Source organism: Mustela nigripes, chromosome 7 (genome assembly GCF_022355385.1).
Source record: "Mustela nigripes isolate SB6536 chromosome 7, MUSNIG.SB6536, whole genome shotgun sequence".
NCBI lineage: Eukaryota > Metazoa > Chordata > Mammalia > Carnivora > Mustelidae > Mustela > Mustela nigripes.
The window spans coordinates 18,563,836-18,578,076 of NC_081563.1; the positions used below are offsets into that span (position 1 = coordinate 18,563,836).

The 14,241-nt window shown below is 37.1% G+C and overlaps 1 protein-coding gene across 6 annotated transcripts in view; it reads left to right on the forward strand.

Moving 5' to 3' along the window:
* Positions 1-14,241, forward strand: part of NCOA1 (nuclear receptor coactivator 1) — a 237,210-nt gene that overhangs the window by 118,428 nt on the left and 104,541 nt on the right. The gene's annotated exons all lie outside the window — the stretch shown is intronic.

The window sequence follows — 14,241 nt, forward strand, 5'->3', positions numbered from 1 at the left end:
TTCATGAGGTCCTTGAGGGTTTACTTACCCATTAACCCCATGCCTAGAATATGACATTTGAAACATCCAGAAAATTGTAACAAGGGTACTTCAGTTCTCATCGTTCCTGAGGTTTCCTTTGTCCCCTAACTATGTATCTGATATATTTAAAATCACTTTACTTTTCTGTTTTCCCTTTGAATAATTTAACTACCATAGCCCTGAACGTGGGTCCCGTCTGGATTCAGATTTTATTTTTTGGTATGTGTTCAGGCAAGTTTCTAAGCAGAGCTCATGAATTTGCATTCCCCATGGGCCCAATTTGTTACAGATCTCTTTATTCATGTATCCTAGGAGGCTCTGTTAGGAATTAGCACACACCTTTGTCTCATTCCCCCAGACCTAATGTTTGACCTTACTCTGTTAGCTGACTATCAAGTTCAGTTCACAGAATGATAGGCATGTGGTAGTACTTGTGACACCTCTAATCCCCATGTATTTTGACCCATTAACTGTGTGAGAGGAAGATGCTCAGCCATTTCTAGGAAGTCAGGCTGAATCAATTTATATGTAGGAGAAGGGGAGCCATATAGCAGTTGGACCTTTTAGTGTACATTATCCACACCTGCTAGTTACATAGCTAGTTAGTATACTAGAGTTTGACGTAAAGAAGACTTAATTTTCTTCCCTTCTGGGGAGGAGGTAGGGTAGCTAGAGTGGTAAAAAGTTCCTGAAGCCAACCTTTCTAAGAACGATTGACATGTGGGTCATATAATTCTTTGTTGTGGGGTCTGATCTGTACATCATGGGATTTTCAGAAGCATCTCGGGGCTCTACCCACTAGATACCAGTAGCATTCCCTACTCCAAGTTGTGACAAGCAAAAATGTCTCCAAACGTTGCTAAATGTTCCCTGGAGGAAGCTGAAGGTCCCAGCTGAGAGTGGCTGCCCTACAATTAATGCACTTCTGATTATATGATGAAGACAAGTTCTTTGAAGGTGGATTGCTTTTTATGTACATTTTAATTATTTTGGTAATTCCAGAAAGGCAGTACCAATTTACATTCCTTTTTTTTTTTTTTAAGATTTTATTTATTTATTTGAGAGAGAAAGAGAGAGCAAGCATGAGAGGAGGGCAGGGAAAAGGAGAAGCAGGCTCCTCGCTGAGCAGGGAGCCTGATGTGGGGCTCCATCCCAGGACCCCAGACCATGACCCGAGTTGAAAGCAGGTGCTTAACCCACTGAGCCATCCAAGCCCTCACCAATTTACATTCCTAATAATGATGTGGGACACTGCATAATTCCCTAGACCCTCACTAATGCTGGATTTTGTCAGTCTTTTAGCTTTACCAGCCTAGTAGATGAGAAATTACTTTTCCTTATTTTTAATTTAATCCAAACAGTTATTAATTAGGTTGGATATATTCTCATTTTTGTTGTCCAATTATATATCATCTAATGTGCATTACTTTTTTAATTCTTTGCCCATTTTTCTAGGATTAATTTAGTCCATTGTGGGTTTATAAAATTATTTTCATTGTTAAGAATTTTTATGGTTTCTTGCTTAAATTTATAACTAGCTTTATGCACATATGTTTCTCAGTATTGAAGTTATTGAAATGTCATCCATAAGATACTCAATAGATTTTTAAATTAAATTCAGTGTAGAAGAACACTGGTATTTATCTAAGGAAAGAGAGAATGTGCGCACGTGTGTGTTCATGTGTGAATGAATGTGTGTGTGTGTTCCTGTATGTTTACACTGGTATTGAAGAAAAGAGGGCTACAGACTGAGGACATTTACCAAACATTGGGAAGATATTGGGAACTGAAGTCAATCAGGAGAGTGTAGTTTCTTATGATGTGCCTGAATGCTCAAAAAGAATATTGACTTTAGGACAGACAGAAGGTTCACCTCAAATCTCCCTAACCAAATTCTGTAAGGTCAAATAAGTGATGATGGTTCAAAGGGTTAAAAGGAGTTAGAGGTGACGATTCAGAGAAGTGATATAGTAAGAAGGATATAGGAGGCTTGAACTTCAGAGTCTAAGTAACATGGGATTTGGGAAATCTAGATGTGGATTGGTGGGAGAGCCCATTTATATGGATTATCTATTGTACTTTATAATTTTTTCCATTTTTATTGGGAAATTTCTATTCTTTATCCTGGTTATCATCTTATTTCCTTTCCCAGGCTGCAGGTGGCCATCTTTTTCTTTGAACACACCTTTGCCCTCTTCCTTAAGAACAGTAAAAGAGATAGTAAATATATACCTAGAGCCCAAATTCTCAAAATAAGATCTGCAGATTCCTGGGGGTCTGCATTCGTCTGCTTAGGCTGCCATAATAGAATACCACAGACTTGGTGGCTTAAACAACACAACGTATTTTCTCAATATTCTGGGCACCGGAAGTTTAATATTAAAGTGCTGGTAGTGTTGGTTTCTGGTGAAACCTTCTTTCTGGTTTGCAAAGGACCACCTTTTCTCTGTGTCTTCCCGTGGACTTTCCTCTGTGAGTATACTCCTAGTGTCTCTTCCTTTTCCCATAAGGACATTAATCCTGTTGGATTAAGACCCCATCCTTACGATGTTAATTAACCTTGATTATCACCTTAAAGGCTCTATCTCTACATACAGTCATATTGGAGGGCTAGGGTGTCAACATACAAATTTTAGGGAGACAAAATTCAATCCATAACAGGGTCCCAAGATCTTTTCATGGGGTCTACAACATCTAAAAACATTTTTTTTAAAGATTTTGTTTATTTATCAGAGAGAGTGCGAACGCACAAGCAGTGGGAGCAGCAGGCAGAGGGAGAAGCAGGTTTCCTGCTGAGCAAGTATCCTGATCCAAGATTCCATCCCAGGACCTTGGTATCATGACCTGAGCTGAACGCAGACGCTTAATCAGCTGAGCCACCCAGGTGTCCCTACAACATCTAAATGGTTTTATGAATAATACTAAGATGTTACTTGCCTTTTCTAATGCATAGACATTTTCATTGAGGGTACAGAAATAAAGGAAGGTAAATCTGGTAGCTTACCACAAATCAGGGCAGTGATTTATATAACTATAACTATATTTGTGATCTTTACCTTCTTCAGTGCTACATATTTGCAGTAAAGAAAAAATAGGTTATTAAAGGGCTTAAATATTGTATTTATTGTATTATAAATTAAAACTAAGCAAATTTTAGAAAATTTGCTTAGAATTTTAGAATTTAGAATATAATTTATAATTTATAAATACAATAAATACAATATTTATTGTATTATAACCTATATAAATAAAATCGATTGGATTATAACCTATATAAATTAAATCTCTTTTCAGTCCTCTATAATTTTTTTTATTTCTTTTTCTTGTCTGATTGCTGAGACTAGGACTTCTAGGACTTATAGTACTAGGGCTTCTAGTCACTATGGACTAGGTGACTAGGACTTCTAGTACTATGTTGAATAAAAGTGGTGAGAGAGGACATCTTTGTCTTGTTCCTGATCTTAGGGGAAAAGCTGTCGGATTTTCAGCATTGAGTATGATGTTAGCTATCGGCTTTTCATATATGGCCTATATTATGTTGAGGTATGTTTCCTCTAAACCTACCTTGTTGAGAGTTTTTATCATGAATGGATGTTGAACTTTGTCAAATGCTTTTCTGAATCTGTTGAGATGATCATGTGGTTTTTATCCTTTCTCTTGTTAATGTGTTGTATTGTGGTGAATTTTTTTTTAATGTATTGTTGAATTTGGTTTGGAGTCCTCAATAATTTTGAAAAATGTAAAGAGAGGTGACAATTCAGGGAAGTGACATAGTATATATATATATATATACTATATATATATATATATATATATATAGTATATATATATATATATATAGAGAGAGAGAGAGAGAGAGAGAGAGTATGGGGGGAGGAGCAGAGGGAGAGGAACAAGTAGACTCCTTGCCAAACACAGAGCCCAACTCAGGGCTTGATCCTCTGACCCTGAGATTTTGACCTGAGCTGAAATCAAGGGCTGAAATGATTAACTGACTGAGCCATCCAGGTGCTGCAGAGCAGAGGTTCTTTGTGCTGAGTTTTTCACACATACTATGACATCATTCATTTCTGAAATCATTTTGGGATGAAGTTTTTACTATGCGCGGTCTTGGCTCAAACATTACCCTCACATATAAACTGGCCTTAATCATTCTGTCTAATGTGTAAAAGTAGCTCCCCTAGTGACTACCTCAAATTACTCAGTTTTATTTACTGATCTTTTCCTCTCACTGGAGTGTGAGCTTTGAAGTGTGGGAACTTCATCTCTGGTTCACTGCCATACCCAAGCACCTGCTATAGTGCTTACCACACATTGAGCTCTTAAATATGAGAGGATTGAATCACTCTGCCTGTTACACAAGAAATGATGTGTACTGAGTAAAATAAATAATAAAAAGAAGATATTTTATAATCTGATTTTAAAATACCGTGTAATTATTACCTGTTTTGTTATTATCTGCCCCCCCCATACCTGAAGACACTGTGCATGTCACCTTATGGAAAGTGAAAGTTAAATATAACTGTAGATTAGCACACCTCATTATGAGATATGGAATCACTTATTAAAACCTCTAAGCACGTGTGCAGGTCGTTTCTCTATTTTAAAAGGTAATCTGTAATTTAGAAATGTTACAAAAAGAAACAGAAATATCTAGATACAAGCATTTTTATCCATTAACTTTACTGAGTATCTATTCTTTGCTACCCTTGAGAGGTACAGAGAGGTAGTAAGACTGTCTGTTGGTTGACCATGTGTGGAGTAAACTGAGCCTGTACATTGAAAAACGTGTAATGCAAACACTCATCTGATAAAGTATATGCCAATTTTAATTGTTACCTAAAGTGATCTAATCTGTATTTTGTAAAATACCATCTTAGTACAATGCCATCTTCTAACACATATAAAACCTGTATTGGGAATTAAAATCCTGTCTGAGCATCCCACCATAGTGTTTTGGAGATTTAGAACAGCTTAGTTTTGATAGTCCTCAACAGCTGCCTTCCGATTCAGTAAAGTTGCTCTTTAAGAAAGAACTAAACACTTGTAGTCTAGGTGTTATATTTCATTTTTAGCTCTTTGAATGTGGACTCTCTCCAACATCCTGGTGTTTTCTCTTGCCTTATAGCAAAAACAGAGAGATAAATTATATTGCAGAATGATGCCACAGAAATGGGCTTTCTCCAATTAGTAAAGACTAACCCAGCAGGTTTACGGCTTTCAGCTTTCTCTTCTCCATGTGTTTTCACTGTCATACCTGTGCCTAATCCCTAACGCACCCCCATGCCAGTGATACTGCTCTTAGATTTGTTTAGAAGGATGTAATGTCCTTTGACCAGTTTAATGATCCACGTTCTCTTTAAGTTTTTAACTGTGTTACCATTGTTGAATTGGAATAGGTTCAGTAGTAACATAATTTAACCTTTTAAAATGTTGCGTACCTACTGTGCAAGTCGGAAAGACATTCCTCTAGGAGCTTAAAGTCCAATGAGAGCAATAGGCAATAAGCACATAATCACACAAATAGGTAAATATAAATTTTGGAAAATGCTGAGAAGGAGAAGTAGAAAATACTATTAAAGTATAAGAAAGAGCTGATTTAGATTACTATGGTAAGAGTAGCAGAGTTTTAGCTGAAGCTTGAATAGTGAATAGGAATTGGGCAGGTGAAGAAAATAAGAGATTATTTGCAACAGAGAGTATTATTATAGTGAAGGTCGTGGAGGGGTGAAGAAAGACGGGAATAGGTAGGAGCTCAGGAAGGACCATTGCTGCAAAAACATAGCATCATATGGGAAAAGTGGCTATGTCATGAGTTTGGGATCTTATTATAAGTGAGATAAAACCTCATGGCAGGGGTTTAAACAGAAATAGGATATCAGATTTGTATGTATGTGGATGCTGACTTATTTTTGCAATAGGCTAGATGGGGCTTGGTGAATGAGTACAATATAGGAAGTGACAGTGGAAAAGTTTTCAAAGGTGATATCTGGGTTTCTGTGGTAGCATTCAGGTGAGTGTGAAGGTACCTTATTTTTTTTTTTCTTTTTCTTTTTCTGGGTAGGGAATAGCCAAGGAACAGGAATATAGAGGAGTTTAGTTTGGAACTTCTAATAAATAGGCAGATACTTATAGGCGTGGAGCTTAAAATAGAGCATAAAAATAGTAGGAGCATTCTTTTGCAAATAACTTGTATCCAAAATAGAGGTGTTTATATGGCACCAGAATTAGTAGTTTTGAAATCCAGTAGTCTGGGCTTTTCAGTGTTTATCCCTTTAATGTAAATGTAATAGAGAATGTAAGAATCATTAATATTTTAGATTTAGTAGTTGATATGCAGGCAGTTAAACAGTTTCGGTTTTAAGGTTATAATCTGCCTTTTTTTTAAAAGAGGGGAACAAAAAATAGAAATCGTGACTCAACAAAGTACTTTGAATTGACGGTTTACTGTATTATTTAAATTCCATTTTATCTTTTTTTTTTTAAAGATTATTTATTTATTTAATTGTCAGAGAGAGAGAGAGGGAGAGAGCACAAGCAGAGGGAGCAGCAGGCAGAGGGAGAAGCAGACTCCTTGCTGAGCAAAGGTCCTGATGTGGGACTTAGTCCTAGGACCCTGGGATCATGATCTGAGCTGAAGGCAGACACTCAACTGACTGAGCCACCCAAGTGTCCCTAAATTTCAAAACTTTGAATTTAAGCATCAGTATTTCCCTGGAAGCCAAATGAGAATTAAAAACAAAAAGCCATATGAAGGTACGTAAAATTTCCTGAATATATATTACTGAAACCAATAATTAAAGAAATGCATGATACCCAAGTCTGAAAAAAACCAAGGGAAAATGTGATGGCTGCCATCATTTATGAGATAAGTGGCTGCTAAGCAGAAGAGATATTAAACTTAGTTGACTATGGTCTGTTAATCACTTTGCAATGTTTACCATGTGCCAGGCATCATTTTTATTTACTCTCCTAACAACTTTGGAATAGGTACAAGTATTAGTCTGCTTTTTTTTTTTTTTTTTAAGATTTTATTTATTCATTTGACAGAGAGAGATCACAGGTAGGTAGAGAGGCAGGCAGAGAGAGAGAGAGGAGGAAGCAGGCTCCCTGCTGAGCAGAGAGCCCGATGCAGGACTCGATCCCAGGACCCTGAGATCATGACCTGAGCCGAAGGCAGCGGCTTAACCCACTGAGCCACCCAGGCGCCCTAGTCTGCTTTTTTAAACAGCAGGAAACTAAGGCATGTAGAGGTTAAGGTCAGAAAGTTAGTGATGATGGAGTTAAGCTCTGGAATCCATACTTGTAACCGTAATGCAATATGCCTCAGTTATAAGAAAGGAATGTGGTTGCCTATAGGCAGATATGGATAGCTAAAGCTCAATTAATTTCACTGGTGTGAGGTTTTATTCTATTGGTATGCTAGAGTTTGCTAATCAGTTCTATTATTTATGAGCATTTGGGTTCTTACCATTTTTTACTTTCATAAATAATGCTGGCATGAACATCTTTCTTCATATGTCTTATCCACATACACAAAGAATTTCCTTGGGATCACAGTTTTCTTTAATGCTGGTCAGCTCAGAATTCTTGCCACGTACCAAGATTTATTTTTCAGCTGGAGTCCCCTTGGAGCTCATACTTTAACCATGGTTTCATATCTTTCCAACATAATATAATTTCTTCTACCAATACCCATGAATTTACCCAGATTTTTTAAGACCTCCGAAAATTGTATGAAGAGGTGATTTTTTTTCCCTGGAGATTACCAGGTTTTCATAAAAGCAGTTTATAATCATAAGAGCAATGAAATCAGCCTTTTAAAAATCAAAGATTAAGAAGGAAAACAAGTAAATATTGCCATTCTATTAAAGAAATAAACAATTTCATCTTTAAAATCTTTCTTTAGGCCTCCTCTTCATAGTGTTAATAAGAAAAAACAAATAGATGCTATAGAGAAGTTAAAAACAAACTTTACATACATTTTAAAATTATTTTTTTAACAATATCACTGGTTGATTTCAAATTTTATTTAAATTATTTTTGCCTTTGATTTGGAGAGCATGACTCCTGCATGATAAGTAGGAGGAGGATTGGTAGCATCATTGTTTGTTCTGTGAAAACCTCATAGTCTCTCTTAAGGGAAAAAACCCATTTTGCACAAAGTTTTAGGTGCCACCTTCTTTCTTAAGTTTTATTTTGGGTAGAATTAGTAAGAACAGAGAATTCACTATGGAATCTCAACTCCATGTAAACCAAAGTAATTTCTGACCATCACTAGTATTAATGGCTTATTTATAATGACCCACAACAAGATGGCTGCAGAGCTAACCTAAGCCAGTCCCATCACACCCAGATTTTGGCTAACATTATCCCTTTCTTTCCTCATCAAAAAGCACATTGTAAAGAAGAAGAGTTAAAGTCCTGTTGTAATTATGATAACCTTGAATCTGCACTAATTTGATTGAAGTAATGAATGTATAAACATTGTAGTTTTAAGTGTTACTAGTAACAGGTTACTTTATTCACACATATGGTATGTGGGCTGGGGGAGAGAATCTACTGCCCTTAGAGATTTGAAGGTTTCTTTTACTTCTTCATAGAGAAAAGGACAGTAGACCACAGCTTGTTTTGATACCCATCTCATAAGGTGACAGTTGATAATTGAAGGTGTGTTTTTTTCTGCTTTCCCAAAGTCAGAATCCATGGTATCAGCTAATGTGTATGAAGAGACATTCCCTTGATCTAAAATTGATCCTTTTTAAAACTTTCCTGACTGTTTTGTAGACCTTACTGCCTGTTCTTAGTTCTCTTTCTGTCATATCGTTCATTATGTTGTTGAGCAATTTCAATAGCTGTTGGTTCTTGAGAGTGTCAAGATGGTGGATTTTAAAATTGTCAGAAAGATTAAGGGGTAAATAACATACATGAAGCAAAACTTTAAAAAGATAATGAAATAACAGGAAGATTGAAAATAAATAAAATATTACCAATAATAACATAGTATTTGATTCCAGGTAAAGGTGGTATGTTGAGCACACAGTTAATATTATTCCCTCCCCAAACTACAGTTAAGGTAAACAACAAAAATATAGTTAATAAGGATTGTTCAGTCATAAATCCAGAGATGTGGGAGAATTGGAGAAATATAGGGCAAAATTTTCAAGGCTGGAGAACAGCTAGAGGAGTGGTAACAATCTTGTTAAACCTAGGAAAGCTGAGTTTTACAAGGAGAAAACTAAGGACTAATGGAATTTGTACGGTGAATCCCCAAAGGGCTCAGGCAGTGGTAGTATTGTGTAACTTTGAAGTGGAAGGTGAGGGGCGCCTGGAGGGCTCAGTCGTTAAGCATCTCCCTTTAGCTCAGGGCATGATCCCAGGGTTCTGGGATGGAGCCCAACATTGGGCTCTTTGCTCCACTGGAAGCCTACTTCTCCCTCTCCCAGTCCCTCTGCTTGTATTCCCTCTCTCGTTGTCTCTCTCTCTGTCAGATAAATAAAATCTTTTTAAAAAGTGGAAGGTGAAAAAGGATAAGGAAAAATAAGGAGGATTGTTCAAAAGATGTTTAAGAAATAGTTAAATGAGGGCACCTCGGTGGCTCAGTCAGTTGGGCATCCTACTCTTGATTTCAGTCAGGTCATGATGTCAGGGTCATGAGATCAAGCCTGCTTGAGATTCTCTCCCTCTCCCCTGACCCCTCCTCCCCCTAAAAAAGAAGAAGAAATATCTAGATGCCTGGATTTTCTACCCTCTTTGCCACTGTTCTAATGAACTGCTTCTGTCTTGGCAGGTGGGCCATTGAAGTATATTTTCTGGATGAAAACAGGACAGGGGTGCCTGGGTGGCTCAGTGGGTTAAAGCCCCTGCCTTCAGCTCGGGTCATGATCCCAGGGTCAGAGGATCGAGCCCTGCATCCGGTTCTCTGCTCAGCATGGAGCCTGCTTCCTCCTCTCTCTGCCTGCCTCTCTGCCTACTTGTGATCTCTGTCTGTCAAATAAATTTTTTAAAAAAGTAAGAAAAGAAAACAGGACAGCTGGGCTACTAGACAACAGGCATGTTGAAGGTGGAGGAGGATTAAGTGAGCATTGGCATTTTGAATAATAAAAGCCCCTGCCCTCTTCTCCATCACTGGCTTCCCATACTGAGGTCTTTATCCTCCAGGCAGGAAGCAGGAAGAATCTTCTGCAAAGAATATGACTAGCCCATTAATAAAAAACTAAAGGCAGAAAGAACCGTACATAAATATTGTACTGTATTTGGTCAGTTTGTTTCTTATAGGGGTGTAAATTAACAGTTCTGAAACTACTTTATATGTGTACAGGTGAATAAGTAAGTAAGTGGTAGAGAAGGGGTTTCTGACAGCACTAGCTGTACTCTAACAAAGAGTCTGCCCAGGGGACGCCTGGGTGGCTCAGTTGGTTGGGCGGCTGCCTTCGGCTTAGGTCATGATCCCAGCGTCCTGGGATCGAGTCCCACATCGGACTCCTTGCTCCGCAGGGAGCCTGCTTCTCCCTCTGACTCTTCCTTCCACTCTGTCTGCCTGTGCTCGCTCTCATTCACTCTCTCTCTGACAAATAAATAAATAAAATCTTAAAAAAAAAAAAAAAAGAGCCTGCTCGGGTTGCCCTGTAGTGAAGGTCATAGTCAATAGCCCCACATAGTTGATTAGAGCTTTAAAAAAACTTTTTATCTCCTAAATATGAAGCATCTCAGGAAAGCACCTACTATGAATAACAGAAACCAAAATAAATAACTCAAAAATCAAAACAACTTGCTGAAAACAGACTATACAACTAAGACAATATTATGTATATGTATATACATACACACACATACATCCAGCCATATATAGATAAATATACACATAGATACACACACACACATACATATATACATTTACCATATGTGTGTATAAAATATCTTCAGCAAGATGGGATGCTACATCTGTAAAGCAAGAATAAGATATTTTAAAAAGAACATTCAGAAAACAAAGAATTCTTATAAATTAAGAATTTGTAGCAGAAAAAACTCAATAGCAGTATTAGACAGTGAATTGTGGGAAAATGTTTAGAAAGTAGAGTAAAAAGGCAAAGAAATGATAAACAGAAGATTGAGGAAAATAAAAACATGAATCTAGGAGGGTCAACTTACCAGTATTAGGAGTTCCAAAAAGAGAGAAGGATAAATGAAGGGAAAGAAAATTAAATTAGTATAAATCAAGAAAATTCCCCAGAACTAAAAGTGCCTCTTGGGTGCCCAGCATAAGGGAAGAAAAGAGACCAAATACTAGTTCAAATAATAGGATATCCACATAGTCAGCTAAGATGCTCAGTCTCCGTAATAGTCAAGGAAATTCAGGTTGAAGGGAAATCCCATTTTCATCCATTAGACTGTTGAAAAAATAAAGTCTGATGATATCAGGTATTGGAAGGAATGTGGGGGAAATGGCTCTTATCCATTGCTAATGGGAGTATGAAATAACCATTTTGGCAAGCAGTTTGACACATGGTGAGTAGAGTGGGAGATAGGTAGCTTCTGTAACTCAGAAATACACTTCCGGGTATTGCCATTAGAAATTCTTGCACTTGTGCATATGAAAATATGAACAAGAAGCCATGTACAAGAACACTCATTGAGGTTTTATTTGTAAAAATAAAAATGTACAGACCACTTAAATACAGGAATGGCTAAGACCAGGTATATTCATATATATGTATGAATGAAACCCACATGCATGCACACTTCAGCAAGGATAGAGCCCCAAAACATAATGGATGAAATGAACAAAATGCAGAATTTATGTGTAGTATATACAGTTTAAATGCATATATTTTAAAACCCAGAACTTTAGTTTATACTGTTTATGGATACACATACACAGATATATTCAGAAAGAGATGTACCAAATTCACGATGATGGTTTTTCTATCAAAGGGAGGTGGAATGAGCAGATTGGGCTCTGTGTCAGTATGGGGACCTCCGATTTATTGGTAGTGCTTCATTTCCTAAGAAAGAAAAAATATAAAAAGTGTTTACTGTTTTAATCTGAGGATAAACCCATAGATACTTATTTGTTCTATTTCTCTACATATTCTTAATTTCTGGCTCTGTACCTCTTCCTAACTCCAAAATAACGAAGGAAGACAGTTTAATAGATTTCCTTTTTACTCTTTCTATGTGGTAGGTGCACGATAGGTGCTCTTCTTTCCACTGGCTTCCTCATTTGGTCTTTAAATCAGATGGAATTTAAGAAATTAAATTAATAATTAAATTAAGGATATTGAGGTGCTGCATTAACCAGAACTTGTTCCAGAATCCAGCATTGGAAGCAGATAATGAAGATAGAAAGGCCTTATGCAGGAGGGGAGAAATGGAACCAATGATTCAAAGCCTTCAGGCATGTTCAGTAATCATGGCGGTCTAGTAGGAATTTGTACTATCTATTTCAGATCTCCTACTCTGGATTCCTTGGGATCAGGGGAGGGGTGGCGAGGAAAGACTTAAAATGCTGAGCTGTTGATAGCACAGATAATTACATAGCAATCACTGGCATATAGAATATTTGAATCACTATATTGTGCACCTGAAACTAATATAAGACTATGTTAAATATACTGGAATTAAAATCCAATTAAATGAAAAAAATCATTGGATTAAAATCACATTTTATTTTTTAATTAAAAAAAACTTATTTCTTTGAGAGAGAGAACATGTGGGGAGGGGCAGAGGGTGAGAGAGAAACTGACTCCCTGCAGCCCCACCAGGGGCTGGATCCTAGGACCCTGAGATCATGAATCATGGGGCCTGAGCTAAAGGTAGCCCCTTAACTGATTGAGGCCCCCTTGTCCCCCAAGGAGAGATACATTTTAAGAGAGCTCTGATTTCCCAGTACTAATTAAACATCAGATTATCAGAACTGTCCTTTTTCTCAGTATTTCTTCATATTCCTCTTGTCTTCCTATGTTCTCTGTGTCACCTATCTCCTGGTTCCATATTTCTTACTACTTATTGTGTACATACCTTTTTGGAAGATGGATTTAGCGGTGCTTTTCCATCTTCCTGCAGTTTCTAAATGACTGTGCTCAGCCTCCCCCTTAGCATTGCTTTCACCTTGCCTCTCATATGGTTGACCATGAATCCATCAGGACCCTAAATCATTAGCAGGATCCATCTGGCTTCAGTTACTGCTTGGTTTTGAAGAAGTACCCATAAAAACTCTCGGTTTTATAGAAGAGAGTGGCATTCTGTGGCAGAGATTCTACCTGCGGGATGAAGTATGCAAGTGATTATGGGGGTTGCTCTTCCTTGGTAGCCAAATAATGACAGAACCTAGGTTTATGGATGACTAGATGAACAGTGCCATCTTTGCACTAGTCAGTTGCTATTTACCAATTCCGATACAGATTTGCTTAGGAAAAATTCAAAGATAAAGTGCTTCACAAATGAAAGAACACACAAAATAGTATCAGGAGGATTGAAATGAATTGTTTCAAGAAATTATTTATTACAAATGCAAATGCAAATATACTGGACATATAAAGTGAGAAAACTTCAAATAAACTGTAAATTGGGCTAATCTAACTGTAAGTCCTTTAATAGTTTTTAACTGTAAGTCAGTACGAAAAACTAGTTCATTTCTTTGAGTTTTTGAATTGTGGATTTAAATCAAGAGAAGAAAAATCTTGAAAATATAAGAAAATATAAAAATCTTGAAAATATAAACTAACTTAGTTTATGAGAGACTAGAAGGGGTAAGCACTTTTGGATCTAGGTAATGAGATCACCCAGTTTTCTAGTATTAAACATTTTATTTTAACTTGGAATTCAGCATTGGGGGAAATCATGACTTGGAGAAAACGTGTTTTTATATAAAAAGAAAAAGTCCAAAACAAGCATTTTAAAAAAAACCTATTACAAATGTAAAACAGGAGAAAAATAGATTTGTATTTATTGATAGTATAATGTACTAGATATACATAAAGTAAACCACTGATTTTATTTTTGAATATATGAATTTGGGGGGAGAATTGAATCTTGGTGAACCCACGGAAATACTTAATCCCCTTTTTTTTAAAGATTTTATTTATTTATTTGACAGACAGATCACAAGTAGGCAGAGAGGCAGGCGGGGGGGCGGGGGGGGAAGCAGTCTACCTACTAAGCAGAGAGGCTGATTTGGGGCTCCATCCCAGGGCCCTGGGATCATGACCTGAGCCGAAG